General features: G+C 38.8%; 1 protein-coding gene across 8 annotated transcripts in view; it reads right to left on the reverse strand.

Moving 5' to 3' along the window:
* Nucleotides 1-17033, reverse strand: part of ARID1B (AT-rich interaction domain 1B) — a 378713-nt gene that overhangs the window by 171454 nt on the left and 190226 nt on the right. The gene's annotated exons all lie outside the window — the stretch shown is intronic.

The following is a 17033-nucleotide window of genomic DNA, read 5'->3' on the forward strand; positions in this document are numbered from 1 at the left end:
ACTATGCATATTCATCTGCCACAACAAACATTATAAGCCATAAAAGCAACCAGAAGAATGTTAATATTCAGAACTCCTATTCAAGGCCACTTCTCATATTCTTCAAGACACGTTTCCTAGATTCTGCCTCTACATCAGTACTATTAAACTAACTCAAAATTTAATTCTCATAATAGATCATCAAAATTAATTTCCAGAATCCCCAAATTAAGCTGACTTGAATGGGATAGAGGAAACATACCAAACAGTAAGCTATTTATGTAAACAGGATCAACATCAGAGTAAACAGCTTTTTAAAATTATAAAGCCCATAGAGTAGAATACAAAGTTTAAAACCCAAGTGGCCATAGCTGATTACTACTAGTTGGGTTAAATGTATCTTAATTAATTTACTACAGTTTTTTGCGTCGTTTAGCTTACTTGAAAATGTCAAAGGTGTCTACATTGCAACATCCTACTTAAAACTCCTACAAAAGTGACCAAAAAGAACACCCAACAATTCCTAAGTCGTCATGACAGAGAAAGGCTAAACAGCAGAAATAGAATGTTCCAAAAACTCTTTAGCATTTAGTTAAGAGTACGAAACCACAGGCAGAAGGAGATGAAACTTTACAAGCTTAGACTTTTCTCAGCTCTTTAAAATACCCTGTAAGTTGCTCTTCCCGCCAAGGAAGGTGGATGAGCATGTACTTGGCTTCAGGCAGCAGCTATTGCACAAATGGAAACCAAGTGCCTGTCTAAGCAGCCCCAGCCTGGGTCAGCCTGACTCCAGGCAGCGCTGAAGCACCAATGGCGGCCGTCGCCCCGCCCCTCACCCGCGGGCCCAGCTGAGTTCTCATAGGCCTGGGCTTCGGGCTCCACCCCGCCCCATGCACAGGCCCCGCCCCTTGCCGAGAGGCACGGGCCCCGCCCGGTTTGGCAGCCAGGGCTCTAAGCTCTGACCTCGCCCCTCGCCTGGCGGCCCCGCCCTGTTTTTGTCAACTGGGTTTTGAGCTCCGGCCCCGCCCTGTGTTTGGAGGCCTGGGCAGAGCTCTGACCCCAAGCCCTTCCTCCTCCGCTCTTTCTGTCCCTTTTCACCGTCATCAGGCACTCATTTTAATCACACAAAACGACTTGCAACTCATCCAGCCCTGGAAGTTGGGTGGTGATGTTCCTTTTGAGGGGGAGGAGGAAAAGGGTGAAAAGAGAAACGCACCAAAGAAGTAGGGAAAAAAATAAAAACACAGAATTTGGCAAGCCAAACTGGAGGACGAAGAGAAGGTTAGGTGGCAAATGAAGTAATTTCGGGTGGAACGGGCTAGAAATGGCACAAGAAAATGCTGCCTTCGTCAGTCTGTCTGGTGTGCATCCTTTAAATGTTAAGCTGTGTCAGCAGAAACTTTACAGAACCACGTTTGACAGGACACTTGGCACCTCCAGCTTAGGTGCCCATTTTCCAGCTGACAGAAAGCTCCACAGGAGGTGAGGGGACCCCCACCGGGAGAAAAAGGGCTCCGGGGCCTTCCAGTCCCACGGTAAACGGCCAGAGAGGCAGGAGCCACGGGCTACTCAGGCTAGAACTCCCTCCCCCCAAACGCACAGGCGCATAGGCTGCTTGCGGGGGAGGGGAGGGCGGGGCGCGGGCTGCCTGCCGGGAAACCTGGAGCGGTGGGCGGGGCGCGGGGCCTGCTGGGAGCTCGCCTCCCGGAGCTTTGTTGCACAACCTCGCCCCAGCCGCCCTGGCCGCTCCTCCACCGGTCCTCCGTGGAGGCTCGCCGCAGCGCCTCGGAGCAGAGACTCAGGGTTCCTGGGGCTCAAGGCACCAAGGGAATTTCTGAACTTGCTTACAGCATTCATTCCCCCCCTACCCCTACCCCAGCACCCTTTCAGGTTTCTTTTTTATACTTTCTTCCTAAACATTTGTGTGATTTTCCTAATGAGTGTCAAATCAAATCACTGGATATATAAAATTGTTCAACATATCTGGGTTATGAAAAGGAAAGACACAAACGCAGAATTGTTTTTAATATACAGGAAAATGAAGACAGTAATATTAGGGCTGGTGTCTAGAAAGGGGTTCTCTCTCCTTCAAATACTCGCTATTCTCCAAAGCCAGTCTCTGGCAATGAATAAAAATAGATAAACTATTAGGATGGTGAATGATTAACTCGGAAGCTGACAGGCAAGGAAAGAGAAACAGGAGGCGAGCCAGAGCCAGGGAGAGAGACACGGGGAAGGACTAGGCACAGGAAGGGGCCGCGCGGGCTCTAGCTCAGCCCTTGCCAGCAGTCTGCTGTGTCTGAAAGGTCATCCTTAACATGCCTCTGAAGGCAAATGTTTAGTTTTCGGTTTCCAAAATGTATATTTAACTATCAAATTCTACAAATATGCCACACTGTCACCCATTAAGTTTATAAATATAATTTATGGCCACAAATGCCATATTACTTCTTTTTGGAAGAAAATGAAGGAATCAGGTAGGTCAATAAAAAATATATACAGCATAAACTCGCGTATCACTAGTGAAAAATAATAATTCTTGAGCTATAAACAAGAGTTATGTGGAGGAAGGTAGCAATGGTTTGAGGGAAAAGAAGGAAAGAGAGGAACAAAATTAATTTTGAGGAAACTTTAAATAGAATTTTAAATCACTACTGTGTAAGATTATGAATCTCAATTAGAGAAATGACTAAAATTAGATTTCATTGTTGTTTATATGAAACCATTTCTCATTCAACCCTACCTACTATTTACAGTACCAACAATAATAGAAAAACATGCATGGTGGGTGACATAGATGCTAAGAATTCAAACACACACAAACCCTTATTCAAACTTTAAAGTCTGGAGTAATAAAAAGATGCTGTTTATTAAATTTATCTTGGATTTCATGTTTTTAGGTATGAATTTACAATTACATAGTTATAACATTTTCCCAATATAGATTTGCTCATACGCCTTTTACTTTTTAACTTTAAATTATATCCCTTATAAAGTGCTCAAGTTGTATGAGGGTGTAAAAGGATAACATATAATGTGATGCTATCTACAAGGATAAAAGACAAGACTACAGTGAACTATTCAAGTCCATTTTAGGTAAATTCTTCATTAGCAGGGAAATGTCCAAAACTTATTTACATGCGTTTCATTTATGTTCTAAATACTAAGTTTTCGAAAACATACTTTGCTAAATGGTTTTCAATTTTATTTCAAAAACTTTTAAAACCATATATACCTGGTATTTCCTTAGTTATATATGAGCTACTCCCTCCCTCCTGAAATTACTCTCTCTCCTCCTGTCCTTCTCACAGCTACTTTTTAGTCTTTTGCTGCTTCTCAGTTCTCCAAATTGTGCCAATTGGTTGGCTGGTAGGTAAGTATTTATATGTTATTTCTGTATGCATGCACACACATCAGAAGAAAAAGGCCGGGAAAAAATAGCTGAAGGGGCCTAATGAGATTTTTAGATGGTTGAAGTTCTGATAAGATAATGGCTATAGGTGACAGCAGTCAAGATGACACCCCAGTTTTCAAGTTGGTGGTCTGAATGATAGCACAATTATGTCATTAACTAGCAACTAATGAGTTTGGTTTAGGGCTGTTTACTTTCACATGCTTGTGGTGCACCCAGGGAGGAGATAGCCAGCTGGTAGGAGGAGTACAGGTCAGGGTAGACTGAAGACTAAAGACTAAAGACAGTGAAGTCATGGGCAATTAGATGATGGTTGAGTTCATGGGAATGGATGACTGAGCTTATTACAGAACAGCATTGCAGAATGAGATAATAGAGCAGCCTCAAACAGAACCTTCATGGACACCAAGTAAAAGACAAGCAACTCCCCGCTTTGATGGAAGCAACCGCCACTAGGATAGAAATGTCACTAGGACTTCAGAATTTCTTTTTCCTCCATATCCAGAAAGAAACAAATTAAGAGATTGGACTGAAGCAAGACTACGGGAGACTGAACTCAATTCCTCCAAGCACCGGTTTTGTATCCCTAGGCACCTTTCTTAGCATCTCTGTGCCTCATGTATAAAGCGAGTGTAACAGTAGCAGCAGATGGTTGTTATGATAATTAAATAGCATCTTACTAAAAGTTCACTTTGATCATCATCCAGTCACCCCCCAAATCCAGTTTTCCAAATCTCTCCTAGCCTCTATTCCTGTTTCCACTGCCTTAGTTGATTGCCTCATCTCTCCTTTTAAAACCTAGACTACTGTGAAACTGGATTCCTTGACACCAGGCTCTTATCTACCCATCATCTTTCAAGTGCCCTAGTGTTTTCAGCAAACACAGATTTGAATATGTCACTGTGTTCAAAAACTTTCAGAATATCAAGAGAATTGGGTCCAGACTCCTTACCTTGGGATAAGGGCCCTGGGGAATCTGTTTCTAATATGCCATTCGGTTTCATCTCCTGGTACTTATTCCTTTAATCGCCTTCTTTAGTGACTTGTGTGCTGAATCTACCATATTTTCCCCCCCTTCAGGCCTGTATTCATTTCATACTGAGCCCTTCACTCTCTCTATAATTTTGCCTTTTTGAAATCCCATGCTTTCTTCCAAGAAGACTTTCTTCATCCCCTTCATTAGAATTACTGCATTTTGTACACTACTGGATTGAACTGGTACAATTTTATATGTAATCATACACATATCTGTTTTCCTCTTAAATCTCTGAAGGCAAGGTCCATCCACTGTGTATTTATGTATATTCACCCACCTCAAGAAAGTGTTCCACACACAGTAGGTACTAAGTTAGGCAGAGATTTTTAAAAAAGAGATAAATGCTGTAAATCAGACATTCTCATACTCCAACAATACAAATCCTCAGATTAGTAAAGTAGCGAGTAGGGTTGACACCTGAAGGTTCTCTTTTTCATATGTAGATAGGCAATCATTAAATAGCTGTATTGGGGTAAATATGTCCAGGAAGCAGAGAAAATTTTTTAAACTTACAACTTATTTTTGAACATTTTTTCCATTAAAAAGTAAGTTTCCATTTTGGAAGATGTTTAGGCTGTAGACGTTTGCCCCACACAGAAAGAGCTAGGGCTATGTTTACTTTGAATTTCAAAGCATCATCTGAGAAGGTGAGGCATTTCTAAGTGAGGTCCTCTTTATTTATGGATTGTCCTCTCTCAGACCAACAGAGCTTTCTTTCCTGATGAATGAGGTCTGGTCTCAGGAGAGAGACCAAAAAAGGGGTAAGAAGCAATCACCTAGAGGAACATGCATTTTTATTTTACTGGAACTTCAGCTAGCACCACTCATTTCCTAAAATAACAGATACCATCTTTATACTAATGGATTCCTGAAATGGTGCTAACAAATTACTTACGTTATAAAACTGGCTACTTTAAATCCCCTTTGGAACAAAGGAGAAAGTAAAAACATTTTATAAAATCAAGTAGTCATTCTTAAAGAAATTACAGCCCAAACATCCAAAAAACATCTTTCTGTGGCCCCCAATAGATGGTCTCACTGGTTGCAAGTATTATTTTTAAGTGGCTCAGTAAATGTGAATTATTTTCTCAATCTGCCCTTTGCAAAATTCTCTGTAATCAGCAAAAGTGGCTTTAAAAATCATCAGCATTGCTGCTACGTTACACCAGAGGCTTCCGTACTGGGCAGTGACATCAGAAACAAGAGCAATCAATCACTAACAAATCCAGAAGCAGGGGCAATTCATTTGGGGCGTGTGGAGGGAGGGGTTGTATTCTGTGTAGCTTAGTCTAGAGCCACACAGTCCAACAGAAATATAATGCAACCACATATGCAATTTAAAATTTTCGAGGAGCTCAATAAAGGGAAAAGGTAAAAGTAATTTAATAATATATTTTGTCTGACTCAATATATCCAAAATATTATTTCAACATGTATTCAATATTAAAAAATGAGATATTTTAACTTTTTAATGCTATCTTCAAAACCTGAAGTGTAATTTGTAGTTGTAGCACATCTCAGTCTGGACTAGCCACAGTTCAAGTGTTCAACAGCTATACTGGAGAGGTTTAGATGTCTTTGGAAAACAACAACCTAAAACTACTTGGGATTGGATGATGTGGTTTAAATTTATAGGGAGGTGGACTTTTTTAAAAACTAAAGACATCACTGCAAAAGGGTTATCAGTGATTCCTTTACTGATATGGAAATACAGTACAAAACATGACAAGGGGATCTATAAAGACTAACACTGAAATGTTTCTAATAATGTAAAAACAGCAGCCAGAAGCTCAAGTATATAAATTAGTCAAATGTCTTCTGAGAGACAGAAATGAAAAAGCCATTTCTACCAAACCTTCCCAGTACCAAACTGGAAAATGTTTCTACCAAACTGTGAGAAGATATCTACAGGGACAGTCTCATGTATCAAGAGACTCTGATCAGTCTGAGACAGTTTTTGCGGACTTAAGGGCAATGAAGATGCAAGAATCCCACTGCAATCTGCCTTTCTGAAGGATGGGGTGTATGTAGCGGCAGGACAGGGTAATGCTGTGACTGGCACAGTCAGGACAGGAGAGCATTTCCTATAATTTTGCTTCATGCCAGGGATGAACGCAGTGAAGGGAGACAGAATAACAGCAAACGCAGTGTTAGACAGTCAGCACTTGCTAAACTCTAATTCAGGAGAACCAAATGCTTCCAACAGAAACAGGCAGTTGAGGTGCTTGGTTCTATTGATGGTGGGTCCCTTTCAGAATAAATCTAATCAGATCCAGAAATGTCAATTTAAAAATACTCTCTTCTTCAGATCTATCACAGACATCCTTATCACTTTCCCTGAACCATCTTACTCACTCCCATGCTTCAGATGGCAAACATTTTGATGAATCCTAAATCTTTATCTTCTTTTCCTCTGCTTGAGCTCCAGGACTGACCAGATCTCTCCAACTGCACATTGAACAGTCTCACAAAGATGTCTCTAAAAAACCTTGAATTCAGCAAGTCAAAAACTAAACTAATTTTCTCTTATCATTCCACTGATCTCAAAGCAACTTCTGTATTCTCTTTGTTCAGTTAATGACAAATTACGAGTCTGCCTGAGCTCAAAATTTTGAAATTAATCTCCTGATAGAAACTGTTGCAATCAGAAATCATACTGCAGCCCTTCTCTATATCTGCTTTAAATACAGGCTCTCATCAACTTTTTATTCTTCAAGGCACAGTTCAGACTTAATTCCACATTTTCTAAGTGGCTCCCATGTATGTAGCCAGCATTGTGTGAAATATGCAAGGTAGAAAAGATGCATGTGGTATCAAATGTCACCTTTTCTTTCCCAATCCTGTATCTCAGTCAGGTTAGCCAACTCCTTAAAATACTGAATTATAATGATCTCATTATTTGTCTTCTACTTTAGCCTACAAGTTCCTAGAAGACAGAGAATAACATATTTGCTATTAATTTTTTATTCTTGGCATAATACAGAGACAGCACAGTATTTAGTATATAGAAGGTAAGTGATAAATTCTGTTGAATAAATGAAATGTTCATTTGGCTTATCACCCTTTGTTTACAAAGGGTATTTCCACTTGTGATATCACCTAAAGGTTCACAAAAACTAGATGATTATCCTTCTATCAAAAAGCTACTTAATTCAATGGAGTTGGTAACATCATTCCACACTGTACTGCACAAGGTAACTACTGTCAGAAATCTAGAAACTTTCATTCGAAGTTTTACATCCATAAAGCCTAGTAGCTGTAACAGGTGAGGTGGCAAAAAAACAAAAACAAAAACAAAAAAAAAACTTGTATTTTGTAACAATGTAATTACAAATAAGTTTCAACCCATGAAATTATAGAAAAACCGTATCTTATCACTTAATCTATCACGACCCAAGTTACCAGTAATTCTTAGCATATCTCTTGTTAGTTTAAAACTTGTATGGTCACAGGGGAGGGTATAGCTTAGTGGTAGAGTGAGTGGCTGGCATGCACAAGGTCCTGGGTTCAATCCCCAGCACCTCCACTAGAAAAATAAATAAATTAAAAACAGACAAACTATACCCCCCCCCAAATTAAAACAAAACAAAAAACTCATATGGTCACTAATTTACTAACTGTAACTAATCAGAGTTCCTAGAAAGAACTGAAACTGAGTTTACCTAACTCATCCCAAGAGGGAATTTCATGAAAGGATATTAGGCTAGTTCACAGAATTGATTGTGGAGGGCCAGTATTGGAAGAGAGGAAAGAAACGAGGGAGACCAGTCAACAGAAATTATTTGCCCAGAATGTCACCACCAGCATTTATTAACAGTGGACACACAATGCTTCCAATACTGCCAGACTCTCAACTTCTATGCGGTTTAATCAAACAAGAGCTGATGATGGCCAAGCCTTAGTCACATGCTCTCTCAACAGCTTCTAATATCTGGTCTCCTTTGGATTCAGTAGTAAAAAAAAAATACGACTTTTTTTTACCAAGTCTCATCCTTGGAGGACTGCCCCAAAAGAAAATAGCCTTCAGAAACAAACCAAAACATTCAACAAATTTCAAATTCAAATATTCAGTAATATTATCAAAAATATCATGATGCCCAAAGGTTTCTGGTACATGCATTGGCAATGCACAAACTCAAAGCACTGAGTATTCCTATAGTGCTGGCCTATGTTACGGAATATCCCCATTTGGCTGGCTCCTTTCACTGATTTTTGCTTGTCACTTCTATTCTGTTCAGTTATGCCTCTGAGTTCCTTTTGTGATGACACCTAATTTTGCTACCATGCAATCAGTTTCCAGTCAGTACACAAAAAGTAAGTTCCTGAGCTTGTATGCAAGTACCCCGCAACCTTCAACTCACACTCATTCAAAATCTTCATATGGAATTTAATGTGAGTGTTGGATACCAGGCTCGCTCTGAGCAAAAAATACACTGAAATTCTTGGCTCATGACACATCCTGTCTTCAGTGATAGTTACATAATCTAGTAAATACCTTTTGACCAACCAAATGAAGTAAACGCAAAGCAGTAACAGGACTCCTGGCACTCATTTTTTATCATTAGACTCAACTGAGACCTCAGTGCAGGATGAAACAGTTCTGATAGTGAATTCTTTTCCTACCATTACTCCATATGAAACGAATAAGCTGAGTAAAATTACTTCAGAAAGCATGGAATCTAAGTATTAGGGACTGGGGTTACTGATTCCTGGGATCATCTCAGAGATTAACGCAACTTAACTTTGGTGGCGCTGACTACCTCTGCAAGGCATGGTACTGCTGGAGACAACGTTAGACAAATAAGATGGCTAGCTCAAAAACTTCAAGCCCCATTTGAAAACACAGTCTTCCTCCTGTACATATGACTTGAGCACATTTATTGCTTTCATTGGTATTTTGCAGAGATATTCATAGACCTGAAAGAAACACTGGATATTAAGTGAGTACTTCGTATTTCATAGGTGAGGAAAAATGTAAAGCCAATAGATTAAATGACTTATTTAAGGTCAAACATACTTGTTTGAGAAAATCAAACTAAAACCTAGGTCTCCTGACCCAATGTTAGTGCTCTTTGTACTGTATTATACGATTCCAATAATGTCTTGTATCTACATTTGGAGAGACCCAGCTACTAACTGAAGAACCTTTAGGTTAGAGTCAACCAATGACCACCAAGGCCAGTTGGGTGTCAGTGGACTGTCCATTCAGGTGCCCTTAGCCTCCAATATTCCTTTCTATCTATCAAAATGTATCCCACTTTCCTAACATGTGTCCTCCATCTAAGTGACTCTGTTCCTGATTTCTACTCCACTTGTCTGCTGAGAATGGAGCCCTCCTAATCTGCTTTATTGTGCCACTCCAGTATTCCCTCAACTGCCTGTTAGAGTTCCTCAGCCGGGACCAACCCTCTCTGAGAATGAAGTATGACCACGAGCTGCTGACATGGAAAGCTCTTTCCAGGTGGTGCTGGTACACACCTCTACCCAACACGGAATCCCCCACATTCTTACTTCTTGAAAAGTCTGCTCCTGGACACATTTCTTAGAGGCCAATTCTAAACTAAATTAACTAGCTTCTTTGTAGCCCAGCTCAGCTTATGACCCTTTCCCCTAGAACCTACTTTATACAGAATAATTTGAAAGCCTGCATCACTCACAGGCTTCACTTTTTACAATTAAATACTTCATGTGTTTCAAACATACTGATATATTAATTCTTACTCTATAGAATGCACCAATGAGAAGAAATAAGGTTAAATTGTAACACAAGGAAAATAAGTTAAATATGAGAAGAACAGCAAGATTTGTTTAATTAAAGAATTTAACTAAAAGAGTTAAAAATTGTGGCGGGGGGTTCACGGGGTCATAGGAGCCTTAAAAAGTCACATGATACATTTTACTGATGTCTGGATCTCATTTCCAGAGATTCCACTGTTAACTGATCTGGAGTGGGACCTGGGTTTGATGAGTTTTTAAAGCTCCCAGGTCATTCTAATTTTCAACTAAGGTTGAGAATCACTGCCAAAGGTAAAGATATTTAATTGGAAAATGTTCTAGACCTGCACTATCCAATAGAAATATGGATATTCACAAGTATGATTCACAGAGGTAATTTCAAATTTTCTAGTAGCCATAAAAGAAGAGCTTTAGAAGTTAAATTCACGTTAATATTTTGTTTGACTCAATATATACATAATATCTTTTCAACAAGTAGTCAATATAAATAATATATTATGAAACATTTTGTATTATTTTTTATACCAATGTGGCATCACCAGACCTATGATTACTGAGAGCTTTTACAAAAGTAAACCTTTGCACTTACATGCAAAGCAGTGAAAAGAAACAAGTGGGCACAGAGGAAGTTCATTCTGAGTGAGGGACTGGCTCCATGGGCAACCAAGGGTCTTCTAAGGCTGTGGGGATCTTACACGTAGTGTCCTCAGAATTAGCAGATTTGGATTATGGGACTTTTTGATGTTCCAGACACCACTGCCTTCCCTTCATCCCAAATTCCAATTCTTTCAGAACTGGCATCTTTCAAACCAAGCAACACAGGGGCTATACATACCCAATATTTTTGTCCCCCAGATGGGAAACCAATCAGTGGCATCTCACATGGGCATTGACGGTACAACCTAAAGGGCTCTTTTCTTTTGATATACAGAAGTAAAAGTGCATCTCACAAATGCTCTAGGTCTGAACACAAGTGATGGTGATTGAAAGATACCCTGGGTCACATTTCATTATCGCAGGGAAATGTAACTGCTACCAGGTCTGCTAGCCAACGTTTCTAAGTCTCTGGAGCAAAGCTCTTCGGTTTTCTGCCATAAAATACAAGATCCAGGAATCAAGCACTACCATGGCATACATGAGGGTACTCTAAACATCTTTCCACAAAGTCTGCCCCTATTGCTCCTTTTAACAAGAGAACAGCCTCTCAGAAAGACAAGCCACAGATGAACAAAAAAACCAACAAAAAGAAAGCACTCCTGGTATTCATTTCTTAAAGAACACTTGAAGAGCTAGGGGGAACTTGTTGTAGAAAGAGTATGAAGGTTTTAAAGAGAAGCAAACTTGGGTTTGGAGTCTTCCTCTGCCACTGGTCAGCTGTGAAGTCCTGGTCAGGGTAACCTCTTGCAATATCTAATGTTTAACATGTGAAATGGACAAAACAATACCTTTGTTAGCAGAGCTGTTGTGAGGACTATAAATAAATTAGTAGCAAAATGCCCAGACCAAAGTGGCACTCAGTAAATGAGAGTGATTATTAAATTTTCAAAGTAGGGGACAGAGAGACTAAACAAACGAAAAAATTGAACCCAGGACCTCGCGCCTGCTAAGCACATGCTCTACCGCTGAGCTATACCCTCCCCTCAGGCTCAGTATTTTTAGTCTCCGATAATCTGGAATGACCTTGGATATAAAGGTTTCCTGAACTGATCAATACTATAAACAAACTGAGGGAACTTAGGCTATTTAAGATTAAAATCGTGGTTGTGTTGTTTACAGACTTTCATAATCAGGAATAGGTTTAATGATGTTTTTAAAAGTCCTGAGATGCTCTAGTTGAGAACAGTTTATTTTGTTTTTGCAAGATTACTATCAGACCGGTAAGACTCCATCTTATTTTCTCCTCTACCCCCTCCCCCGCTCAGCTTACTGTTCTGTAATATTTTTCACTCTTCTTATTCTTTCGGTGGTTTCCCTTGACATTTTACCATGTATTTAACTAAACAAAATCACCTTTTTGGACAGTAACAGGACTCTGGCTGTAATGTCCCTCTTTCCAGCTTACATTCTCTCATTGAATAACATTTCAGTTCCTTTAATTCTGCAAATTAGACAATTATTATTTTATATCATGTTTGTTTGCCTTTATATTTGTGCCTTCTATCTGCTTACTATCCCATCTTACATCTCAAGCATTCTTTCTATGCTAATTCCTCTTTCTGTTGAATTACATCCTACAGAAGTCCCTTTAGAGGAACTCCAGAGGTCTTTCAGTGATAAACTCCCTCAGTTGTTGCTTCTCTCTAAATGTTTTTGTTTTTATCATAATTCTTGAATAGTAGTTTAAATAATTTTGCTAAACCCTCATTTTGTAGCCATTTTCCTACTTCCTCTGGATCCTACAGTACTATATACTATTTCTTTATAGGTGTGACCTGTTCTTTTTCTCCGATTGCTTTCAAGACATTCTCTTTGTCTTTGATGTTCTATAGTTCAGACAGCCATATGTTTCTTATTTAAACTTGGAAATACACTGTGCTTCCTGGATCTGTGGATTCCTTATTTTAATAAATCCTGTGAAATAACAATACCTTTTGAAATATGCAACATGAGTATCAACCAAGATAGGGCAGCAGAGAAAGGCAATGGTAAAAATTTTATGGTATTTATGCATTTAAATTCATTTGTAATAAAAGACAAATTCTCTGATAATATCCATATTAATATCTCTTTTCCATTCTGAAATAAAAAGATTCAGTCTAGGAATTGCAGCTGGGTGTTAAAAGTCTCTTCATGAAAGAGGTAACAGCACAGGCTCCTCTTTATTAAAAATATTATAACTGCTCTGAGTATTTTGAACAAAGTAAAATACTTTTCATTCTGAATACACATTTCCTGTTGATATCTTTCCAATGTGAAAAACTTAAATAAGTTTAACAATTAATAACAAATAAACTGTACTTAGTAACTAGCTTAGTTACTAAGAATGTTCTCCTAGGCACACCCAAAGGATTGCTTAATTACAACTGAAATTGGTACTCCTTTCCAATGACATAGTATCTCTAGTCTGTAGGAATATTTTTATAAAATAGTATAAATTTGACCTTATGCTATAATTCCTTGAATATATTTTTTTCTGTTCAGAATGGCAACTTTAGTGCTGAGGGTGTGTGAGATGTGTATAGACAATATTCCACATCGGTCACATCACACTGAGCTACTGCCTCCACCAGCATTTGTTTTAATAAAATGGCTTGCAGTACACTGAGCTTCTGACATAACCTTAATGAAGTGATGGTGTAAAACTGTGTATTAATCACAGAGCACAGAGATGGTTCCAAATAATCTTTAAATCAGGTCTCTGAAGTAAGAACCTTTTTTGAACTAATATGTGCTATGAATTTCTTTAACAGTAAGTCAAAATATCTCTGAACTTGCCATAGAATACCGATAGCAAAGGATTCTGTTTTGTTTGGATCTTTTACTAGGGGCACAGGAGTGTAGGCAGGCACAAGAGAAGGGAGAACAGAAGGAAAGGAGAGGGGAGACCAGAGAACCAGAGTGGGGAAACTTTAGTAAGTAAGCCTCTTAAGTAACAGTGTAGCTATAGCACTTAATTCCAAGGCATAAGTAATAAAGTTAAAAAAAAAAAAAAAAAAAAACAAAAAACAAGCGGAGAGCTCAAATCTGGGAGTTAGGAAATAGCAAAGAGAGAGAATTTGGGAAAAGGTTGAAATGCAAGCCACACTTTTAACAAGCAATTTAAAAGATTTGAAATTATTTTGTTACTCTATGAACTTAAAATACATTATGTTAAATTAATCTGCTCATAAAATGTAGGGTGTCGGGATTTCATCTTTAGTTAAAGTTTAAGTTAACTAATTGTTGATCCTTCTTAAGAACTGGTGAAGTGGACTTCCTTGTGATTTAAGACTTTTCAAATTGCTATTTTTGGTGGAAAGAATCTTGTATCAAAAGTGCCCCTGAATTTTCTAAATATACAGGAAAAATAGGAAAGGACAGATTTACTATTCTATAGATGTTTCTCTCCTATTCTAAGAAACAGACTGTTTCTAGTATCCATTGCTGAACATGAACAAAATTAGTAAGCAAAAAGTACAAAAGTGCATGCTTCCTCAAAGACTGCTCCTAACTCAATATAGAATTATTCTAACATCAGTACAAAGGTGCCCGGTGCGCAAAGCCAAATTCAACTTTACAACTGTTCTGTATACATTTCTAAATTTAAGGTAACTGTCATTTTTTCTGTGGGTTTATAAAATAAACCATTTTTAACTTTTAAGTTATAAACATGTTTTAAAATTTTTTAAAAATCTGTTAAATGAAATAAATGTTTACTCTCCTTACTTGGTCTCAGTGTTCCTTTGAGCCTTTAAGTCAAGAAATTATAATTCATAAAGTCAAGCAAAATACGGTATTTTATCACTTAGATCTCTGTTTCTAATGTTCACAAGAGGAACAAAATGGTTTCACTTAATATTTTAGGAGCTGTAAAAGGATTACATTTACTAACACTTAGTAAACATATAATTTGCAAAGCAATATAATGCTAAGGCTCTTTAAAACAAACAAACAAATATATATTTAGTTTTCCAGGTTTCACACATTTCAGTGAAAACCATCATGGGATGTGCCCTAATGCTGACTAATAGCCCTTGGTTGGATGTAGACATAAAAGGCAGAGTCACAGGAGAAGCTGTAAGGTTACTTAGCGAAGCTGCCACTATCCTCATGCCGCAGGACAGTCAATTCCTAGGTGAAAAGGGGAAGAAACAACAAATGGATGTACTCCATTTCCTGTGCCCCCTTATTCACTCAGATGAGCCAAGTCCGAAAACCAGGCATCTCCTCACCTTGTGCCCCTCCTTCACCTTGACAGCCAGTCTATTCTGAGACCTGGGCCCTTCTTCCTCAAGAACTCTAACTCTGTTTTTCTTCAGCTCCAAGGTCACTGCCTAAACCCAGACCACCACAGCCTCAATTTCGAATGTCTACACCTTCTCTGGAGCTGTAGTGTAACGCGACCTGAGCTGTGCACTAACAACGGAGGAAAGGGCATTAACGTTATGCTCCCTGAAACTCAACGCTGCATGACCTGCAAGGCCATGATGGCCATACCCAGATGTTCTCCAAGACAGATCCTCTGATCCATGCTCCACACAGCAGTCAGAAGGATCTTTCTCAAATTCAAGTGTATTCTAATCAAGTCCCAGATCAAAATAATGTGTTATCAATAGTTTCCCATTGCTCTCCGAATCAAAATACAAAACATTTTCTCAATTTTTAGTTTACATGAAAGTTGTTCAAGGCTTAACTTCCATGATTAATTAGGGCTGCCCTAGCTTATCTCCCCAGCCTTCACTTCCTATCTTCCCTCCCCAATAGACACTGTTTTTCGTGGAATTCCTCGATCACCCTATGCTCCCACACACCTGGTCTCAGCTCTTCCCTCTGCGTAGAGTCCTCTTCTCATTCTGATGCTTGGCTACTTGTCCTTCGGGTCTTAGCTTACTCATGTGCCTTCTCTGATTTAATAAAACACTAACACTTCCTATGTAATGCCATATTTATTCCTAATGCAACATTTTCTCAATTTGTAGTTTACATGCAAGTTGTTCTCATCCACTAAACCATAAAGTAACATGTAGGCAGACCTGCTTCCTGTTCATTACTCTAGTTTCGCTACTTACAGCAGGTGCACAACGAAAATGGACTAGGTGGAAGAGTAAATGAGCGTTTTCACGCAGACCAACTTTAAATACTCCACTGTTTCACAATTCTAACAAGTGAGTTCAATGTTTTTCAAAGTATTTGCAAAAGACAACTTTAACACAACTATAAGAAGTATCAAGAATGAGGAGATCTCAAGAAAGGGCAAGGGCTTCTGGGTAGACAGCAATACAGCAGATTAATAGAGCATGTCTGTACTCTTCCTATGAATGCAAAGCAGATTTGCTTATTAAAAAATGCCGATTTTGTATAAGAAATTTAATATATGGATGTTTTAGCCCTCCTAGAAATTAGGAGGTTTTAGAATAAGGTTAAAGAAGTCTCTGAAAAAAAAATTTTTTTAAGTAGAAAGAATAAACATCAAGATGCCTTTGGCTAAAGAATCTTTCAAAATTAGAGAGCTTCAAAAGGAAGATAAAATACTAAAATTTCAAAAAGTTACACATTTAACTTCTCAGAGTTAAACATCTGCCTTCAGGTATTAAGTGTGTCACAATTATGGAATCTATTTCTCACTCTGACTTGGCAGTCAGGAAACTAACACGGAGCTTTTCTAAGTTCTAGTTACTAAATAAAAGCTAACACTTCTGCGGTACTGTCGCAGCTGATATACAGCAGGGCAGGAATTCTGTGGATATTTTTGTTCATGTGAATACCCCGTAAATCCTTAGAGACATCTTCCCTATCCTCAAATGCTGGAGGAGACAGGTCTTTCTTGGTAAGGTATGCTGCCATGGCATCAAGACCTCTCTCCCCTCAGGAGGACTTCAAGAGCAACCCCAGGAGCCAGTGTCACCTCCCCCAATCCTCACTGCCTTCTGCAGGTTCCATCTTCTTAGAATAGAGGCACTAAAGTAATGAGGAGGCAACTAGCCAAGGACAGAGGAAGTGTCCTGTCCACAGCTAGCACATTAAGTGCTCATAAACCCAGAAATACAAGTATTTCCACTTTCCTTGGATTTGCATGTATTTTTCTTTGGGGTGGGGTGGGGGCTCAATCAAAATAAAAACCCAAATATAGTTTAGATATAATACTGCATAAATCAAACAAGGCTTTCTGGCTTTGTTTAATACTCAAGACTATTAAATTGTTAAACACTCAAGAATACAAACTTCAATAAC

This window comes from Camelus bactrianus, chromosome 8 (genome assembly GCF_048773025.1).
Source record: "Camelus bactrianus isolate YW-2024 breed Bactrian camel chromosome 8, ASM4877302v1, whole genome shotgun sequence".
Taxonomy (NCBI): domain Eukaryota; kingdom Metazoa; phylum Chordata; class Mammalia; order Artiodactyla; family Camelidae; genus Camelus; species Camelus bactrianus.